The 12,196-nt window shown below is 42.2% G+C and overlaps 1 protein-coding gene and 1 pseudogene across 6 annotated transcripts in view; one reads left to right on the forward strand and one right to left on the reverse strand.

The window, feature by feature from the left end:
• Positions 1-12,196, reverse strand: part of Ctps2 (CTP synthase 2) — a 166,185-nt gene that overhangs the window by 19,970 nt on the left and 134,019 nt on the right. The gene's annotated exons all lie outside the window — the stretch shown is intronic.
• Positions 703-1,703, forward strand: LOC110541890 (malate dehydrogenase, mitochondrial-like; annotated as a pseudogene).

A 12,196-nucleotide genomic window follows, 5' to 3' on the forward strand; every position in this document is an offset into this window, starting at 1 on the left:
TCTACTTCTGTCTAATAGTCTCCCTTTCTCTCTGACCTGCCTTCATGGTTCCCTACATCTTCCTATCTAAAATTAAATAAAAAGTAGGATGGCTCTGTGGGTAAAGGTGTTTGCCACCAAGTCTGATGTATGAGTTCAGTGCCCACATGGTAGAAGGAGGGAACTGACTTCCCAAGTTATTCTCTGGCTCCCACATACAAGCCATAGTGTATGTGCTCAGATATATTTGCACACACTAATTAATTAATTAATTTTAATTAATTAATTAAAAGTAGTAAAACAAGAGTGACTATGATTAAGGGTCCATTGTACTATCTTGTTATTCTATAATAGTGGCAAGTTTCCATAGTAAAAATTATTTACATTTAAAGGAAGGCTTTAAGGTTTGTATGTGTATCTTAATTACATTTGTTCACCTGGAGGCAGGGCACACACTTGTTCTAGAGTAAATGTGTGGAGGTTTGAAGACAATTCATGGGACTCAGTTCTCTCCTTTTACCATGTGTTTTTTTTGGGAACTGAACTGGCTGGTGGATCTCAGAGTTTGAGGCCAGCTTGGTCTACAAAGTGAGTTCCAGGACAGCCAGGACACAGAGAAATCTTGTCTTAAAAAAAAAAAAAAAAAAAAAGAGGATAGTGGAGGTCTTTGGAGTCACTTGTCTACTCTTAGCTCTGAAGATCTATTCCCTGCCTGTCCAAGCCATGCTGTCCGCTCTTGCCCAGCCTTCCAGCCCTGCTCTCCGCCACAGCTTCAGCACTTCTGCCCAGAGCAAAGCTAAAGTAGCTGTTCTGGGAGCTTCTGGGGGCATTGGATAGCCCCTTTCGCTCCTCCTGAAAAACAGCCCCCTAGTGAGCCTCCTGACCCTCTATGATGATACTGCTCACAAGCCCAGTGTGGCAGCAGATCTGAGTCACATGGAGACCAGAGCAAATACGTAAAGCTACTTTGGACCTGAGCAGCTTCCAGACTGTCTAAAAGGTAGTGATGTGGTGATGACCCCACCCACAGTGCCCAGGAAGCCAGAAATGACACTGGATGACCTTTTCAACACTGTTGCTACCATTGTGGTCACCTTGACTGTTGCCTGTTCCCAGCACTGCCTGAAGCCATGATTTGCATCATTGCCAACCCACCATCCCCATCACAGCAGAAGTTTTCAAGAAGCATGGTGTGTATAACATCAACAAGATCTTTGGTGTGGCAACCCTTGACATCGTCAGAACGAACACATTGTGGCAGAGCTGGTGTTTGGATCCGGCTCAAGTCAATGTGCCTGTCATTGGTGGCCATGCTGGGAAGGCAATCATCCCCTTGATCTCTCAGTGTACCCCCAAAGGTGACCCCAAAGACCAGCTGGTCACATTCACAGGGTGGGTCCAGGAGGCTGGCACATAAGTCGTGAAGGCCAAGGCTGAAGCAGGTTCTGCTATGCTGTCCATGGCTTATGTCCAAGCCAGCTTTGTCTTCTCCCTTATGGAAGCCATGAACTGGAAGGAAGGAGTTGTTGAGTGTTCTTTTGTCAGTCCAAAGAGACGGAGTGCACCTGTTTCTCCACACCCTTGCTGTTGGGGAAAAGGATCCTGGAGAAGAACCTGGGCATTGGCAAAATCACTCCTTTTAAGGAGAAAATGATTGCTGAGGCCATCCGGAGCTGAAAGCCTCCATCAAGAAAGGAGAGGACTTTGTCAAGAACATGAAATGAGTGAGAGGGCTGAGCCTAGAGCAGCAGCAGCATCCTAACTTATTCAGTATCATGTCGTGGAAGGCACTTGAGAGTCTTAATTTGCTTTGATGGAGGGTGTTCTGTAAGCATCAGCATCCCTTCCAAATTGTGGCTAGTCTGTTGATGATGACAGTAAAGCAGACTCTGATTTTTCTTTTTAAAAACTGAGAGAAAGACAGAGACAGAGAGACAGGGCAGGGGGGGAGGTATTAATCTTAACATGAAAAATAAGCACGGGTGTTTTTCTCTATGTTGGTCCTTGACTTTATTTTATGAAAATGTATGTGAGTTGATATTGTATATACTGTGAGTTGATCTTTTTTGGCTTAAGGTTATGGGTATTTTCTGCAATTTATGTATTGTTTCCTTGTCCTTTTTCTTTTTTTCTTGTTTTTTTCTTTCCCATTGATCATCTAGAAAGCCAGTCCCTATTTGTTATGCATACTTTTAGCCTCAAGATTTAGCTATTATTAATGTTCAATAAATGTTTGAATTTCTGTTTCAATTCTGTTCTCTCAAAAAATGCATGACGAAAAAATCGGTGTTAATACTTATTTGATTATACATTCTCATTCCAGGCATGAAGAGTAATTTAAAGAAACTTTCATTTCCATTTTCTCCTTAGTGGAGGTATTTCATAGAAAGGACTTATGAATTCAATCATGTAACTTTTATGAGATTTCTTCCATATATTTAAGAAATGAGTTAACATAAGCTTCAGAGTACGGATTGTACACTGTCAAGTTAGATCTAAAACTTTGATGTGTATAGGATTACATCATTATTTTTTGAGTAGTGTATTTATTTGTGCTTTGGTGCACATATGCCATGTCAGGCATGCGGAAGCCAGAGGGAAATTTTATGGGAGTTAGTTATTTACTTCCACATGGGTCCCAGGAATTGACCTCAGGTCATTAGGTTTGGCAGCAAGCACTTCTACCCAGTGAGCCTTCCCACTGACCCAAAAGACTGACCTTATAAAAGCAATGACACATGTGCACTCCTCCCTGACCTCTGGTTCTTACTTACCCCTTTCCTGCCCCTTCTCCCACAATGTTTCCTGAGCTTTGGAGGGGATGATAGAGAAGTCCCATTTAGAATGAATCAGTTCATGGTCACTTATTCTCCACACTTTGACCACTGAAGAATCTTTACATCAAACATTGCACACTGGAGGAAGAATTTGTCCAATGAAATGTAACCTGCAGGTATATGTTTGTTGGTTCATTTGTTTTTTGATCCAGGGTCTCATGTAGTCTGTGGTCACAGGTATGTGCCATCATGCCAGGTTTATGCAGTACTGGGGTTGGACCAGGACTGCCTGCATGGTGGACAAGTACTCCACCAAGCAAGTTGTATCTCGAGTCCTTTATTCATGTTTGTTTCAAGTAATACTTATAGAGTTTCTACTATCCTCTGCCCATTTCTTACCCACAAAGGAGGCATAGCTCACAATAGTATGTACAGGTTTGACTGGGTAGTAAAATGAGTAAATGCCCAAAACAATGGGCTTTTACTTCAGTTTTTATTGAATTGAGGAGCTGATAGGTAAAACTTCCTGGAGGAAGAAGACAGTACTTGAGTTTGTAAGTGAGACTTCTGGGAGAGTTATTTGTGCCAGTGATATTTACATACTTCTATGTAAACAAGATCCATCTTGTTTTGTTTCAAATAATTTGATTCCGATTATGCAAGCCCATCACAAAAACTGGAGAGCAAAATAATCACTTGGATTGTACAGGTGGGTCTGGTCTCTTTCTGCAACCCAATTAGAAAACCTATCACAAAATATTGCCTCATGCCAGCTAGGTGTGGTGACACACAACTGGAATCCTAGCACTTGGGAGGTCAAGAAAGAAGAGTATGTCAAGTCTGAAGCTAGCCTGAGCTACATATTGAGAGCTTATCTAAAACAAAGAACAAAACAAAACAAAACCCTGTATGTCCTACTTTGTTTTCTGTTGCTGTGATAAAGAGCATAACCAAAATAAATTTAAGGAAGAAAGGGTTTATTTCACCTGCATGATTACAGTCCATCATAGAGAGAAGTCAAAGCAAGAACTCAAGGTAAGAACCTGGAGGCAGGAATTGAAGCAGAGACCATGGAGGAATAGTGCTTACTCGCTTGCTCAGCCTGCTTTCTTATACAACCCAGAACCACCAGCCTAAGAACAGCACCACACACAGTGGGCTGGGCCTTCCCACATTAATCATTAAACAACACCATACCCTCATAGTCTTGCCTACAGGCTGATCTTATGAAGGCATTTTCTCAATTATGATTCCAGACTCTACCCAGCAGAGTAGTAAAGCAGATGCTGAGACTCATAGTCAAACTTTGGGCAGAGTGCAGGAGATCTTATGAAAGAAGGGGAGATAGAAAGATCTGGAGGGGACAGGAGTTCCACTAGGAGACCAAGAGAGCCAAAAAATCTAGACACAGGGGTCTTTTCTGAGACTGATACTCAAATTAGGCTTCATGCATGGAGAGAAACTAGAACCCCTATACAGATGTAGCCCATGGCAGTTCAGTCTCCAAGTGGGTTCCCTAGTAAGGGGAACAGGGGCTGTCTCTGACATGAACTCAGTGGCTGGCTCTTTGATCTCCTCCCCCTGAGGGGGAAGCAGCCTTACCAGGCCACAGAGGAAGACAATGTCAGCCAGTCCTGATGAGACCTAACGGTAGGGTCAGATGGGAGGGGAGGAGGACCTCCCCTATCTGTGGACTAGGGGAGGGGCATAGGAAGAGAAGAGGGAGGGAGGGCAGGATTTGGAGGGGACGAGGGAGGGGGCTAGAGCTGGGATACAAAGTGAATAAATTGTAATAAATAAAAAATTAAATTAAAAAATAATTTAAAAAAAAAGGATTACTTTCCAGATACATCTAGGTTTGTCAAGTTGACAAAACCAACCAGAACACTACATAATGATGAATATTGTACTGCAAATATCCTTTAAATGTTTTATTTTATTTCTTGTGTGTGTGTGTGTGTGTGTGTGTGTGTGTGTTTGTTTGAGAGAGAGAGAGAGAGAGAGAGATTGAGAGAGAGAGAGAAAGACAGATGGGAGGAAGAGCACACACCACAGCACCTTTACATGGGTTCCAGAGACTGAACTCCGGTTGTCAGGCTTGCTCGCCAGTTAATTAATTGTTAAAAGGTAAAAGGAAACAAGGTTGAAGTTGTAAGCACGATGCCCTCATTATAACATACATACACTCATGTTTCTGAGGCACACATACACATGCATGTGCGCATAAGAACAGACTAATAGAGACAAAGTGTTGAACTTCAGTGAAAGAATTAACTGGGAAAGGCCACTCGACATTTCCCAACTAAACGATTTATGAGTTATTTCATGTGTCAATTGTATACACAGAGATTTATACTTTTAGGACTTGCACCTGTATTTATATGTGTATGCACATATGATTAATTTCCCTTACATGTTCACTAAAACATTATTTTTTTGCTGGCTCTATAACTGGTACTTTTGGATTGAGGACAGGAGGCTACTTGTTTAGGTCTGGTTTGGCATGTTGTATTTTTATATGGAAATTTATTTGTTGCGTTAGTTACACTTATTTATTTGTATGTTGGGGGTGGGTGCCAGACTCACAAGTCACAGCCCATGTGTGGAAGTCAGAGAACAACTTGGGTAAGGCAGTTCTCTGCTTCCACCATGCGAGTCTTGGGGATTGAATTCAAGGACTCAGGCTAGGCTGCAAGTACCTTTGCCTGTTTTTATGTGTATTTAAACCTAGATTCTGCATGTAAGAAAAAAAACAGGTAACATTTGTCTTTCTGAGTCTGGATTGCTTTACTTAATATGATTATCACTAGTTCCATCTTATTTCTTGCAAATGACAATTTTCTTTTTTTCTTTATGGTTGAATAAAATTCCATTGTTTATATATATCACTTCAAAAATCCATTCATGGTTTTTGTGGCTCTCTGGGCCAAATCCATTACTTGGATAGTTTGTTTCTTTTACTATTATCATAAAATACGATTTCTAAGGTTAAATAAGCTATGGCAAAGGGGCATAGGGAGCTTTCTGCATTCAGAATGACTCCATTGTATAATAAAATCACTTCCAAGTGTCTCTTAGAAAAGCAGCATGATACCTGTCTTAGTTATTTTCTATTGCTGGGATTAAAAAAAAAAAAAACCCTGACAAAAGCAACTTAAGGAAGAAAGGCTTCGAAATACAATCCATCCTGGTGGGAAAACCAAGGCAGCAGGAGCTTGAAGCAATTGGGCCTTATTGCACCCATAGTGAGAAAACATCAATAATGAATGCCTGTATTCAGCTCACTTTCTCCTTTTTAAAAAGTCCAGGATTCCAGCCCATGAAATGGTGCCACCCACAATGAATAGATCTTTCCACATAATTAACTTAATCAAGATAGGCCTCACCCCAGGCATGCTCAGTGGCTCCTCCTCCAGATGATTGTTTGATTGGCTTTTGTTTTTTGTTTTTTTTTTTTTGAGAGAATATTTCTCTGTGTTGCCTTGATTGTCCTGGACTCGCTTTGTGGACCAGGCTTGCCTCGAACTCACAGAGATCTATCTGCCTCTGCCCCCCTCCCCACCCTCACCCCACCCCGCCACCAAGTGCTGGGATTAAAAGGTGTGTGCCACCAGGCCCGGCCTCCCAGGTAATTCTAAATCTCATCAACTTGGCTATTGAGATTAACTATCACAATGCCTTATTAGAAAAATTATGTTCTGTTATGTAATAAGCATGTCAGCTTATTTACCAATTTCACTGCTGTCTCTTCAATGCAAATGATTATAGCTAAAATAAATTATCTTGATTGAGGCAGCAATTTATAGGCAGTGGACTTTTGTAACATCTATGGAAGCCTATCTACAACAGTTTTATTTTCACAATAAATCTCTTGTCCAAATTTCAAATTCTAAGTCATTTAACCCCTATAACTGCTTGCCTGAGCAGGTATAAGCATGCATAAGGGTAAAATTACAAAAAAAAAAAAAAAAAAAAAAAGAAAGAAACTAGGAAAACAAGTCAAAATGAAATCAAAATACCTCTAACTTACTTGAGTTACCTGGGAATGGCAGGGGGATTACAAGTTTGATGGCAGCCTGGGTTTCATAGTGTCAAGGAGAATTTTTGAGAAGAAACTATGTCTGAACATCCTGTGACTAATAGACAAAATACATTTTGGAACCTATTAATTCGAAGAGCACTAGCTTCCACCAACTGAAAAGCTAAGGATGTAGTCAGATAGCATCTGAGGTATATGGAAAAGCTTCCACCATCTTCTCTGACAACCTCTCTGACGTTTCCATCAATTTTTTTCAAAGTGCCTTGATTGATGACTTCCTTTGTTCTGTTCCTATGAAAACTTTAATGAAACTGCTTCCAGGTTGGAAGATGGAATTTAGAGTAGCCTAAATCTGTGCTCTTGGGCCATTGTCACTCAAGTTTGGCCCCAAAATTAACTATCTGTTATGCTCTTTGAGGTGAGAGCTGTGGGGTTTTTGTTTGGCTTGGTTCTGTTTGTTTTGGTGTGTGTGTGTGTATGTGTGTGTGTGTGTGAACAATAATGAAAAAGAAAAGCAAAAGAATAGTATATAAAAATATAAGAAAAATGAGTCAGAGAAGCAGACCCACTCAGTGTCAACAGGCTGAGGCTGTTTTATAGAAACAGTGAGGGGGCTTCAACCTTTCCTAGGAATGAAGGTTGAGGGCACTTATAGGGGCTAGGGGACAGGTATATATACATACCTATGTGGGTAGCTACCAGGAACGTACAGCTATTTTTTGTAGTTTGACTGGAAGCAGGGTGGATTGTTTCTGACACCCAGGCACGTTGCTTCTGCTGGCAGAGCAGAATGGTCAGACTGCGGTTAAGCCATCCTTTATGTCTAATGACTAGTGTCCACTACAACGTGGCTCAATTCCTCAGGACTTGAGGCTATTACCCAAAAGATGCCAGAATAGTCAATCGAACGGATGTCCTTCTCACCTTAAGAACACTATTTGGCATCTAGAGAATTCTATGTAGAAGCAAAAGGATTTGGGATGCAACCTACTGGTTATGTGCATGCCAGGCATGCACAAGGTCCTAAGTTCAATCCCTGGTACAAAGAGAGAAAAAGAGGAGAGCAAAGAACTCCCTCAGAAACCAAAGGTACCATCTATCTGTTATCTCAGCACATTGGAGACAGGATGTGGAAAGATCAGGAGTTTAAGACCAGATTGGCTACAAAGTGATTTTTTTTTTTAGACAGAGTCACAAAAAGAAACAAGAGAAACAGGCAAAGCTGAGGCAGTGTGTAGGACTGTGGTATCCAGGGAGCCACTTAAAGAAACAGCAGAAAGACAGAGGACGCAGCAGAAGAGCAGAAGTCAACCACGGTCAGGCCACGGAGGCAGTCCTCACAGACCTGCCACTTCCTCGAGGCACACCCTGGACATAATTCACAGTGCTTAGGATATGCTCTAAAGCCTTCAAGCAGCTCATGTGTGCTCACACTCTTCTGTGCTTGGCATGAAAGCAGTTGTAGTAGGTTCCTGTGAGAGGGTCACTTCTGCTCTAGGGTGCAGCTTTGGCTTCAGGCATATGACTACATTCTCTGAGGTTCAGTCTCTCCTGCCGGTTTTGCTCTACTCAGAATCTAACATGACTGCAGGCTACGACAGTGACTTATCTCTGTGCATTCAGCAAAATAAAGGAAACAAACATAAAATGAAGGCACTGGTGCCAGGATTTCATCCTGCTTTTAGTTACCTTGTGGGCCAAAGTAAGGAGCAAGGATTTTTTTTTTTTTTCAAAAGAGTCTTCTAAGTGCCCTTTTTACCTTGGACTATTTCCTACATAACATATCACCCTGCTCTGCCTTCCCAAAAACCCTGTTGAGTTGTCCTAGTAAGAGTCCTTTTTAGAGGGACCAGCAAGATGCCTCAGTGGGTAAAGGTACTTGTCACCAAACCTAATGACCTGGGTTCAAGCCTTAGAACCCACTTGGTAGAAGGAGAGAACCAACTCCTACAAGTTGACCCTTGACCTCCAGACTTGTGCTCCATTTCCTACCAATACACACACACACACACACACACACACACACACACACACACACAATCAGTAAGTAAGTGCAAAATTTAAAGAGGGAAAAAGGAATCCTCTTTGGAATGGTAACTTTTGTAACTCATGCAGCCAACTATGGAAATCAGCATAGAGGTTTAAAAAAAAACAACTAAAAATACCTACTATGTAGCCCTGCTATGCCACTCTTGGAAACATACTTGAAGGGCTCTAATTAGGTCAAGGCACAGAAATACTTGCTCACCCATATTCGTTGCTGCTGTATTTACACAGTAACCAAGAAATAGAACCAGTCTAGACGGCTGTCGACAGATGAAGAATAAAGGAAAATATGGTGCAAAATCACAGCCATAAGGAAAGATGAAATTGTCAGTGATGGCAGGCAACAGAGGCCTAAGTCCATAAGATCTAAATCTCAGGTGTTGAGTTCGAGAGAGACACTGAAATGGCTTGTTGGGGTAAGAAATTGCTTAGAAATTGCTAATGCCATGAGCAGACAGACAGCCATGATATGGTGTTGGCTTTGATGAGAGGAATCCGGCCTATATGGCAGAACTGGGGTCCCTTCTTGTAGGTTCCTTTAAGAAGGGGTGGGGGGCACAGTTCAAAACACAAGCTGGCCACTAGCCTCTTTAGTTCCCCAGCAGTAGATGAGAAAGAAGGTAGAATGCAGGCTATGTGGCCGCCAATACTCCCTTTGATGTTAACTCTCTTCCCCTAATGAGTTACCATGGCACCCAGAAGCCTGTTTGAAGATTGGCAGCAGATCATAACAGTGGTTGCCGGCTGCTTTATATGAGAGGGGAAGGACCCCTGCAGTTACTGCACAGCCCAAACAGCAGCATAGTCTGAATTTGGCCAAAGAGACTTCACTCCAGAGATGTCTACTAAAGAAAACCCAGGATCCTTGGCTTTTGATTGAATAGACAGGATGTTAGTATAAAACTGAGTTGAAGTCTATTAAAAGAGACTGCAATGTAACTATTTAAAAATTAATCTTAAATTTTATTGTGTGTGTGTGTGTGTGTGTGTGTGTGTGCAGGTACATGTGTGAGTGTAGATGTGCAGGCACTATGGTCAGTACTTGTGTGGATGTAAGAGACAACACTCAGGAGTTGGCCATGGCCTACCACCTAGCTAAAACTTCCATTGCTTGGCACAGTGATGCACACCTGTAATCCCAGCCAGCCTGGTCTACAAAGTGAGTCTAGTACAGCCAAGGCTACACACAGAGAAACCCTGTCTTGGAATACAAGAAGAAGGAGGAGGAGGGGGAGGAGGAGAGAGACTGCCATCTTGTTAAGATCTCTTTTTCTATTGTTTATTATTATTAATTACATTTTATTAACTCTGTATCCCAGATGTATCCCACTCCCTTATTCCCTCCCAATCCCACCCTCCCTCCGTCATCTCCTCCCTGCCCCTTTCCAAGGGCATGGATTGGGGAGGACCTCCTCCCCTTTCATCTGGCCCTGCTTTATCAGGTATCTTCAGGGCTGGCTGCAAAGTCCTCCTCTGTGGCCTAGGAGGACTGCTCCTCCCTTGGGGGGTGGGGAGGTCAAAGAGTCTGCCATTGAGTTCCTGTCAGAAATAGTCCCTGTTCCCCTTACTATGGGAAACCAATTGGTTATTGAGCTACCACGAGCTTCATCCAAGTAAAGGTTCTAGGTTATATCCATACATGGTCCTTGGTTGGAGAAACAGTTTCAGAAAAAAAACCCTGTGCCCAGATATATTTGGTCCTTGTGGAGCTCCTATCCTTTCTCCATCATACTCTTAATTCTGCTGTTGTGCTGCTAGCAGTTTTACTCACTAACCCATCTCCCCTGCCATACAATAGAGATTTCAAGCCCAAGGGTGTATGTGGGTTGGGATGCTGAGTAGGTGCTGAGGAAGGCAGGACACACCCAAGCGTAGGTATAAGCTTCTCAAAGGAGAGCCATGGCTTATTGTCTTTGCAATGGCTTTGTGTTTGATCCTGTGGTTTTCTAAGCTCTACATCTCACAGAGAAAGAGAAAGAATAATTTACAGCAAGGTTTAAAGGTAAAAGAATTTCCTTTTGTAAACAAAGTTGTAAGGTGGATTTATGAGAGTTTTGTCCTGATTTAGGAAAGAAAGGCCAGTACTGAAAACTGAACATTATAAATCATTTTGGCCTGAAGTAAGCACAGTTTATTTATTGTCTTAGACAGCTCGGTTTGAGGTGTCTTTAGGAAAGCAAGCATGGTCTTTGTAGGCCGTTATAGTTTTATCAGTGGTGCCTGCAGCCCCCTGGACCTCTTTTCTTTCCCATGCATTCCTTCACATGTCCCTTCATTTTCTGCCTGTCTATCCTGCCTCAGAATCATGAAATTTTCCAGAAAATGGAGCTGAATAGAAATTATAATTATATTAAGCAAACTCTGAAAAATAAATGTTTTCTGTCGTAGTGAGACACGAAGTGTTAGACAGACTATAGACTCCCTGATAGACAGGTAGAAAGAGAAGCATTGCCAGATTATAAGTGGCAAATCTCCAAGATGGCCAGCTTCTTCCTCAACCTCCTAACTTGAGACAAACAGCTTTTTTGGCTTTTGTCTCCCACCAGCAGGCCCCTGCTGATGCACTGGCTCAGCATGTTCAAGACTGGATCAGGACACGACACACAACAGTTCTGGGCCAACCAACCATCCTAGCTTCCTTCAAACTGACCAATCCTAAATTAGGGGATGAAGACTATTCAGAGGCCTTAAAACCCCCCAGGTCTCCAGGAGAGACTGAAGTTTCAGCTTCCTGAGCCTCCGTTTCACAGAGGGTCTTTTTCTCTGTGTCTGCTGGATGTGTGTATTTTCTCACCCCCAATAAATGTTTTTCTTCAACTGCTGATTCTGTCTGTGGTGCTGGAGCATACTCTGCTGCTGCTACCTGTTGCACTTCAGCTCTTTCCTGCTCTTTTAATGTTTTAACTAGCAGAGAAAACAAACCTGGATCAAGACTCATAGGCTGTATCAATATACAGAACAAAGATTCAAATATAGAGATATAGATACATATATATATATATATATATATATATATATATATATAGAGAGAGAGAGAGAGAGAGAGAGAGAGAGAGAGAGAGACCATTTATCCCTGATGGTTCTTCACACTAAATTTCCATCCATTGTTGCACCCCTTGCCCCTGTCCTTGTTTATAAATCCCCAGTTGCTTTTGTAGGAGGCAGAGTTGATTCCAGTCTCTCTGTTCTGCAAGACAGCATGGTGGTGATCCCTCTAGCTACTGTGACAGCCCCGCCTTACATAGATCTTGCCTTAGCATTCTAACTTGACCCTTTCCAATCTGTCATGGTTGTGCCTGCATGTGGAAGCCACCTGGCATTTATGTGAGTTCTGGAAATCTGAACTCCTTTACCA

The sequence above is a fragment of the Meriones unguiculatus genome, chromosome X, assembly GCF_030254825.1.
Source record: "Meriones unguiculatus strain TT.TT164.6M chromosome X, Bangor_MerUng_6.1, whole genome shotgun sequence".
Lineage (NCBI taxonomy): Eukaryota > Metazoa > Chordata > Mammalia > Rodentia > Muridae > Meriones > Meriones unguiculatus.